Below are 9,775 nucleotides of genomic sequence, written 5' to 3' on the forward strand. Positions count from 1 at the left end.
CAGTTGGTGCCCTTTATTGTATAAATAGCGAACCTGGCAGTGCTTTGCAACACGGTATTTGACTGTTTTCTAGAAATCGTCTTAAGTGGTTAATGGCGTCATCTTATGATCATAACATGGTATTTTCCATCGTAAATTTGAGTATTTTATTTTTTGAAATGGAAATGAAATCCAAATAATCTGAAAGCCCGCTAAGACGCTCCATGTGAGTCTTGTGTAGCCTGTGACGTCAGTCCAGCATGCTGCTGTCGCTGCCGTAACAGTCAGTATAGCAGTGATATATTGTTTGGGCATTCACGTTTTGGGAAATTGTCTAAAAATATTGCGTAGTACTGCACTGTACATCTACAACAACTCCAGAAAATTGTTTTTGCGTGTTCCAAACAAAGAAAAGATGCGTAAAATGTGGTTGAAACAGGCTCGTATATCCCAAATATTTCTTTTCTTTTCTGAAGCACCCCTGTACTAAAGCGAACAAAACAAAACAAAAATTATTCAAATTGGTCAAGTCATTTCTTTGTTTTGGTGAGACTAACACACAACAATTGATTTTTATATATAGGAGGTAATATGTATAACGAAAAAACACTAATTTTGAATTGGGTACCATATTTTTATTGAATTTAATATAACTGTAAGCCATAAACCTATATTTTCTGTCAGTCATCTGAACACAAAACATATTACGCCTAATGAAAAACAATTATAAACAACTAAAATTTTACTTTTCTCCCTTTTCTGTCGGCAAAGTCTCTGATCAGATTAGCAAAGTCCAGGTTTTCTGCAACTTCAGTTTCAATGGACAGTGAGGCCAAACTGGTTAGTCTTGTTTGAGACATTGCAGACCGCAAGTACGTTTTTATCAACTTCAGTTTGGAAAAACTGCGTTTGCCGCTTGTGACAGTCACTGGTATTGTTAGCAAAATACGTAATGTTATCCAGATGTTGGGATATAACTCTTGAAGATTATGCTTTTTTATGAAGTTTAAGGCTTCAATAGCCGTTGCCTGGCTGTCTTCGAGTTAGTGTTGCAGGCCTAAAATTTCGTCGCACAGCAAATTTCCATCAATATCTGACTTCATGTTTACAGTTGACTTTTCTTGTAATTTAGAACAGCATTGTATTAGTTCTTCTTTATTTTGATTTTTTTTAATGTCAAGAAACTCCACGTCGCAGAAAATTCTTGCATCTGTTAAAATCTTTCTTTCATGGATATGTGCACGGTGTCCAACAGTGCATTGAAAAACTCTACTTTAAACTTCTTTTTTGGGTCAGTTATTTGATCATCAACAGCCTCTTCACCCGGCCTGCGTTTAATACGTCTTAATCACATTTGTGGTTTAAATAATGGCTGCGTATCAAGATCCGAAGCCAGTTCAGTTGCTGTTACAATAGCTTGTTCAAAACCTGTTTGCCTATATGTTTCCAAATAAGAGCAACATTTGTCAAGGATTCCCATAAACTCGACAAAGTTGATTGTGGGTGACTGACTTGCTTTACTCACAACGTTAATTTGAAACAGAACATCATACCATGTCATGAGAGAAACAATGAAGCTGAAGTCTTTTAATTGTCCTCCTTCGTGTGACACCACAGCATCGCTTTGTTCAGTAGCATCGGCCAAGGAAACCAAAGCATCATGCATTTCGCATAATTGATAACGAACCGCTTTGACGCTATCAATTCGAGCTTCCCAGCGTGTGTCACTTACATTTTTCAGGGTGTATATCTTCAAATGGACGGTCAAAATTTTCCATCTGTTTACCGATCCAGCAAATAGATTAAACATTTTTTGTAACATTCCGAACAGTGTCACGGATTTTACTGATGATTTTGCCGCATCACACAATACCAAATTATAACTATGGCATCCACATGGCACAAAAAAAGCTAGTGGATTTAACTTCTTAATTCTGTTCTGGACGCCTTTATTTTTCCCCTTCATGTTCGCGCCGTTATCGTAGCCCTGTCCTCTGCAGTCATTAATGTTAAGGTCAAGATCACTCAATGTTTTTAAAATGCTTTCTGTGAGGCCTTCACCGGTTGTATCATCTATTTGCAGAAATGAGATGAAATGTTCTTTTACACTTACGCCATCCTCTGTTATGTTGACGCATCTTAAAGTTATCGAAAGTTGTTATTTGTGGCTTATATCTGAAGTACAGTCAGCTATGATTGCATAACACTTTGAACCCTTTATGCGGGATACGATTGTAGACATAACGTGTGATGCCATGAGTTCTATTAATTCATTTTGTATATTTTTGCCGCAATAATGGTCAGCCAAATCACCATTCAATGCCAGTCTGACGTGCTCTTCCAATGATTGGATCAAACTTTGCCAATAACTGTACGAGACCTAGGAATTTTCCATTATTTGGGGTAAATAATTTATCTGATAACCCTCTGAATGCCATATTATTTTCAGCCAAATACAAAGTAATGTGCATCAATCTTTGAAGCACATTGCTCCATCGTAAACTTTCTTTAGAAATTAGCTTTTGTTCTTCCTTGTCAATAGTTAATCCAGCTTTAAACCTGATTTTAGCTTCAGTCCATTGAGTAAATGCTTTTTTGTGGTTAGGACTATTTTCATGCAGTTTCAGAGCTTCACTTAAATGTTTCCAATTTCTGAAACCCACAGTGGTAGTCAAATTAGTAGTTGACTTTAAATCAAACAGTCGACAACAAAAGCAAAAGACACTGTCGTTTGATACAGAATAAACTAGCCACCGTCGTCTGATAGTTTCTTCGTTTGATAGTTTTCTTGTGTAATGAGTTGAAGAGAAATGACGCCCATTTTCATCTTTTGGAAAGTTATTTAGACATACTTGTGAGGGTCCACATATTATAATGCGATCTATATCTCTAGCATTAAGTACTTTTGGCCACGTACCTACATCAGAAACATTGTATTCTTTTATTGCAAGAACGTTGATACTTTCAACGACCACAGATGTCATGTGTTGATTTTGACTTGGAGAAATATCAGAGGATTCATGCAAAGATGTACTGCGCTGGTCAATTTGATCACCTTCAATAGGTGATTGTATATTTTTGTGTATAATTGTTCACAGTCTGAAGAAATATTTGCTGATACATGGACTTTTGATTCAATATCTGAAGTATTTGCCTTAGAATTTCCTTTAAGGTACTTATAAATATTCATGTGATTTTTAGTTTCTTCAAGAACTTTTTCTTTTTCAGCTTTTCTTTTCCGATTTTCTGAACCAGAAAGCTTTTTTTTAATCATTTCCTTCTCTTCTGGCATGATTTAATAATTTGACAAATTATTGCTTGGACACTGCTCTATTTCGCGACCACAATATTCGATCTATAACAATAAAGAAATTCACCTATCAGTAGACGTAACTAGAAAAAAACCTGAACTGAAAGGTAAAAATGTTTTTCGCACCTACCAGAAAATTAAAATGTTGACACAGTCACGACACTCGTTTCACTCACAATTATTCAGCCATGAAAACATGACCGCTGCCTCCGACTCTTACTGACAATTACTGACATGCATGTGCAAATCGTAGTGCTGCCAACATATGCAGTCTAACAAACATTGTGTGGCGCTGTATTATTTCAGTAAGTTAGGGGAGAATTCTCTATGAATGTAGTGCACGCATTGCATGATCTATTAATTAATGTACATGAGTCATTAAGTCACAAATATTTGATATAAATACATTCGTATTAATTAAATCATAATGTAATGTATATTTCACAGTCTGTATTTTCTTTTATTTGGAGCGACCGGTAGTTTCTGTAGTAAACGAGAGATGGTGCGGCTGCATGGGCTCTTCCTTGTTGCAGTTCTTGAAACAAATAAGAGAGGCGCTTTGGTAGAGCCCGTGCTAGCCCGTGTCAAACATGGATGGTTGCAGACAATACGAAGATTGCATTCAGCATGATTTCTCTTCTGCTACCCCGAATTCATCGCACATTCGTGAGATTAGCGACGTATGTTGAATGAGACTGAATAATATTTTAGTTTCGCGAAATGGGTGATTGTAAATTGTAATTATTTTTTTTTAACTGCCTCTTGGGCCCCGGCGCCCTGGGCGACTGCCCGAGTCGCCCCACCCTAAAGCCGGCGCTGGCTGTGATGATATATAGGATTTTCTTCATGATTTCATGAAAACTGATGAGATACATGGTACATTATACTACTTTGGAGGTAGTGATTATAATGTGAATGCTACTTGTTAGTGAATTTTATTTTGTACTGTGATGTGTGATGATCAGCTACATCATATAACAAATGTTTGTAGTTTCTAATAAGATGGTCTGTAATGTGTCTGGCCCACTGTCAGTCTCACTGTAATGTGAAGAAGTATGTATTTATAACGAAACTTATCTTGACATGATGAAAGTTGTAGAACAGCTACTTTTGGAAAATGTCTGGGATGAAGTAATGTTCCTGAGTAATTTTTGTAGCCAGTCTGAATATGGTGAATCACCTAAAACTTGCACTGCAAATATTGCAGAAATAGAGAGTGCTAGGGATGTGCAGTTTTCACAGAATGGCTCATATTGTTAGCAAATCAACAGATTCTAACAATACTTAGAAAGTGTATTTTTTGTGCAAACATACACCTTTTAAATGGAACAATGCCTATTGAAATTAACCAAGCAAAAGTGAGGTAAATTAGAGTGCCAGTGGTGTTTGTTGCAGGATTCTGCTGTGAGTTGTTTACAAGATACCACATTTTGTAAAGTTCTCCCACAACAACACTTGTACAATACCTATGGTAGCACACACTTAAGAACAGCATAAGTGCCTACACTAGTTATGTGGATTCTGACCAGTAATGAGACAACTGACCATCACAAATTCTGTTCAAAATAACCACTGACAGTTGCAATACATGCTTCTAGTCTGCTATGTGCACTGTGCTGCAGCACACATGCTAGCATTTCAGCAAAGGTGTCTGAGCATGCTGCAGCAATTCATGACTGCAAATCATTGGCTGTAGTTGCTGTGTCCTTGTAGGCCTCATCTTCCAGCTTTCCCCACAGAAAAAAGTCTACAGACATAAAATATGGGGAACAGGCTGGCCAAGGTACAGATCATCTGCTCCCAATCCAATGATTTCAAAACAATTTGCGAAGACCTGCTGTAGTACTTTGTGCACTAACAGCTGGGCAGCCATAATGTTTGCACCACAGGTTCCTCTTAGTCTGTTGAGGAAAGTATTCCAGCACCCATGGAAGATGGCCTGTTAGGAGGCTGTAATACTTGTGCATGTTCAGTGTTCTGTCTATGAAAAGTGGGCCTATGAGATGATGGTTCACTATCCCGAACCACACATTCACACTCTGTGGATGCTGATGTTTCACCTGATGAAGCTAATGGGGATTGTCAACAGACCAATAGCACATGTTTTGCTGGTTTATTTGGCCATGATTGGTCAAGTGATTTCATCACTAAACAAGATACATGGTACATCTGGAGTACCCTGTCTTAATGGCTATCTACATAAGTTAACATGATTCTCATAAGCATTTCCAAGAAGCTCTTGATAGAGAGAGATGTGATAGGAATGGAAACTATGTTGATGGAGAATGTGTAGGACACTTGCCTGATTCATGCCACTTCCTCAATCAGTTGTGTGAGAGCTGACATGTGGATAAACTGCAGCACAGCAAGAATATTAATTTCCCCCTGTTCTGTTCTCATGTGTTTCCTTCTGTTATGCTGCCTAGGCATTACAGTACAACTTTCATGTAAATGGTTGAAGAGGTTGTCAAAAACCCCAAGATGGTTGATGTCTATTGTGATAGCTTGCTACGTACACCATACAATAATGAACTGCATTATTTCTACACTCTCCATACGCCCTGAGCATGTCAGCTTTTTCTGTATTGGTAAGTCCCATCATTCACTCATGACCTACTGCCTGGACTGACACACACGAACTGACTAGCAAGTCACAATGCACTCAAGGAACATACAAGCGTAGTGCAAGCAAATAACAACATCATACCTAGCAACTATGCAGAATGAATTGCACAAACAAGAGTTAGTGTGGAAACTTTTCAAAATATGATATCTTGTAAACGACTTGCACTAGAATTCTGCAACAAACACCACAGACATTCTAATTTACCCTACTTTTAGTATGATAATGTCAATAGGCATTGTTCAATTAAAAAAAATGTATTTTTCCACAAAAAGTACACTTTCTAAGTATTATTACAATCCATTTATTGGCTAACAAGACAAGCCCCTGACTATTAATTCATTCTGTGAAACCCTCATATCAGTAGTGCTTTCAATTTCCACAATATTATTTGTGGTACATGTTTTAGGTGGTTCGCACTGTGTAAGCATGTGTGTGTGTGTTTGTGTGTGTATACTTCTGTATGTGACGAATTTAAAACACTACTAATGGTGATTATACTAGAAGACTATTCTGAGTGGACTATCAAACTTACACTCTGACACTTATTTGTAGGAAGAACCATTTTGGGAAATATTTCTTAACACTGAAGTTGACTACAAGTTATCAAAAGTAAATGGAATTTACCTCGATTCAAGACAATGAAATGATTATTAAAAGTGTGAACACATGATTTTGTGGTGATGCTTTTGATGTAAAAAATGTTACTGTTTGTGTGATACAAAAGTTAGATACAGAAAATATTGATATAAGCTTACTCGCAATGCTACACTTTACGTCATTCTGGATAAGTTGATGAAACACCATAACTGAATTTTAGCCAAAATAATTAAACTGGATAAACAAAAAATCTACTCACTAACTGGCAGCAGAATACACAAATAAAAGAGGGTTATAATTAAGTAGCCAAGCTTACAGAGCCAGTGGCTCCTTCTTCAGGCAGAAGAGTTGAAAGGAAATGAAGAGGGATGAAGAAAAAGGACTGGAGAGATCTAGAAAAAGGGGTAGATTTTGGGAAAGTCACCCAGAACAACAGGTCAGGGGATACTTACCGGATGTGATGAGAAGGAAAGACTGATTGTTGGGGACTGCATCGGATAAGATTTGAAAACCTAAGACAGGGTAGTATGCAAGACAGAGGTTACTGTTTAAAGATTATGCATGAGTTAGTAAGAGTGAAGAGCTAAGTGCATTGTACGTAACAGAATTTGGGGGGGGGTTAGTGAAAAATAGACAGGTAAGACAATAAAAGATTTAGAAAACTAAAATGGAGTGAAGAAAAGAATAGCTACTGTGCAGAAATGCTGAGACAGAAGAAATTAACATAAATTAAGATGAGGTAGGGATCGTAGCACTAGTCTGCACTTGCGGAGATCTGAGAAACTGGTCCCTGGGGGAAGAATCCAGATGGTCTGTGTGGTGAAACAGGTACCGAGATCACAATTGTCATGTTGTAGAGCATGCTCAGCAACAAGGTGTTGCCAGAATACAGCTTCTGCCTATGCCTATTCATCCTAATTGATAATTTGGTGGTGGTCACGCCACTGTAAAAGGCCGAACAATGTTTACATAAAACCTGGTATATGATGTGTCATTTCACAGGTGGCTCTCCCTTTGATAGTGTTTGTTTTGCCTGTTACAGGACTGCTATAGGTGATGATAGGAGCGTGCACAGGGCAAGTCTTGCAGCAGGGATGGTCACTGGGATAGGAGCTATAGGGTAGGGATATGGGTTCAGAAGGAGCATAGGATCTGATAAGAATTTTGCAGAGATTGGTAGGGCAATGAAAATCTATTCTAGGTATGGTGAGCAAAATCTCAGGCAGCATATGATCTCATTTCAGGGTATGATTTTAGGAAGTCATGGCCTTGTCAATTGCAGCTGGTTAATACATTCTAGACAAGGATAATACTGAGAGACCAGTGGTGTGCTTTGAAGTTGTTTTTGAGGGATCAGCAGTACCAGGATTGGATGTGATGGCCCAGGAAATCTGCTTTTGAACCAGGCTGGTGGGGTAATTACATCCAGAGAAGGCTGAGTCAAGAATGGTGGTGCAATGCTGTAAAGAGTTTGCATCTGAACAAATACATTTGCCTCGAATGCCAAGGCTGTATGGGAGGGAACGTCTGACATGGAAAGCATGGCAACTGTCAAAATGTAAGTATCATCATTTATTGGTAGGTTTAATGTGGACAGAAGTGTGTAGCTGACCTTTGGTGAGGATGAGACCATCAAGGAAAGTGGCATGGGATTTGGAATAGGACCATGTGAAATTTAATTGGGAGAAGGTATTCAGAGATTTCAGGAATTTTAGCATGTCAGCCTCATGGTGAGTCAGTATGTAAAGACATCATCAATGTTTCTAAACCAGACTAGAGGCTGAAGGCTTATAGATCCTATGAAAGCTCCCTCCAAGCAACCCATGAAAAGGTTGGCATAGGAAGGAGCCTTCCTGGTTTCCATGGTCATACCCCTGCTCTGTTTGTATGTCTTTCCCCCAAAGATGAAGAAGTAGTTGGTAAGTATATAGTTGATTAAGGTGAGTAGAAAGGATGTCATAGGTCTGGAATCAGATGTGTGCTGGCTGAGAAAATGTTCAGCAGCAGACAGCCCACATTTGTGGGGGATGTTGGTATAGAGGCAGGTGGCATCAATGGTAACAAGAAAGGTGTGTGGTGGGAGTAGGATGGGCATGGATTTCAGATGTCTAAGAAATGGGTGATATCTTTGGCATAAGAGGGAAGTCTTTGTACTATGGGTTGCAGGTGCTGATCAACTAAGGCAGATATACATTCGGTGGGTGCTTTGAAGTCAGCAATTATAGGGCGGCCAGGATAATTAGGTTTGTGGATCTTAGGAAGAAGGTAAAATATGGGGGTGCGTGGACTGGATGGGGTGAGAAATTCTACGGATTGATGTGTTAGTCCTTGTGAGAGTAATGGTCAATTTGAATCACAGGAATGGGAACTTGATCGCAGACACTGTACATGGATGTGTCAGATGGCTTCACTAACATGCTCCTTTCAATCAGTTACCACAGTGGTACCCACTGTGTCTGCTGGGAGGATAATGATGGAGTCACGATCAGTTTTTAGTGCATGTAGAGCCTGGAGTTCTGCAGAGGACAGTTTAGTGTCATGTTGTAGAGACCTGGGTTGCGAAGCAATGCTGGATGTGAGGAATTCTTGGAAGGCTTGTAAGCAATGATTTTTGAGGTAGTGGTGGTGGATCAAGTTGGGATCATGGTCAGAACTGTTCTAGGCATGGAACAATGTCAGGTTTTCTGTAGGAAAGGATTTGAGATTGGGTTGCAAAATAATATTTCCAATTGACATTGTGTGTGAAGGAAAATAGGTCCTTCACCAAAGCACTATGATCAAATGCAGGTTTAGGGCTGAAAGTGAGACCCATAAATAATAAAGATAATTCAGGAGGGGGGAGTGCTTTAGATGAGTGGTTGAGGACACTGTACTGTTGTGACTGGTTCTTGTAGTTATGGGTTATTCTTGGTCTGGGTGGCAGTGGTGAAGTCTATGTGATGTTAAGGAGGTCGGCCAAGCTTGGTTTGTAGGAGAGGAGTGATGATTGATGGTGTGGCTATTTAGGGAGCTGCAGAGGGACAGAAAGGAAAACACCACTGTTCAGGTAATTTAGGAGAAGGTGGGATAGCTTTCTGAGGTGAAGTCTGTCAAGTTTGAATTTTAGTATGTCTGAATTTTAGTATTACATTTCATGATTACCTAATTTTGTGTCATGACTTTATGCTGTATCATTTAATAAGATTGCTATGAATTAATGTGACAGTATGAGAGAGAGAGAGAGAGAAAGATATTCTTTAATACTCTGCAGCGAAGTGCGCTTA

At 38.8% G+C, this 9,775-nt stretch overlaps 1 pseudogene; it reads right to left on the minus strand.

Moving 5' to 3' along the window:
* Window positions 1-713: 713 nt before the first annotated feature.
* Window positions 714-2,417, minus strand: LOC126236525 (uncharacterized; annotated as a pseudogene).
* Window positions 2,418-9,775: the final 7,358 nt, after the last annotated feature.

Source organism: Schistocerca nitens, chromosome 2 (assembly GCF_023898315.1).
Source record: "Schistocerca nitens isolate TAMUIC-IGC-003100 chromosome 2, iqSchNite1.1, whole genome shotgun sequence".
NCBI lineage: Eukaryota > Metazoa > Arthropoda > Insecta > Orthoptera > Acrididae > Schistocerca > Schistocerca nitens.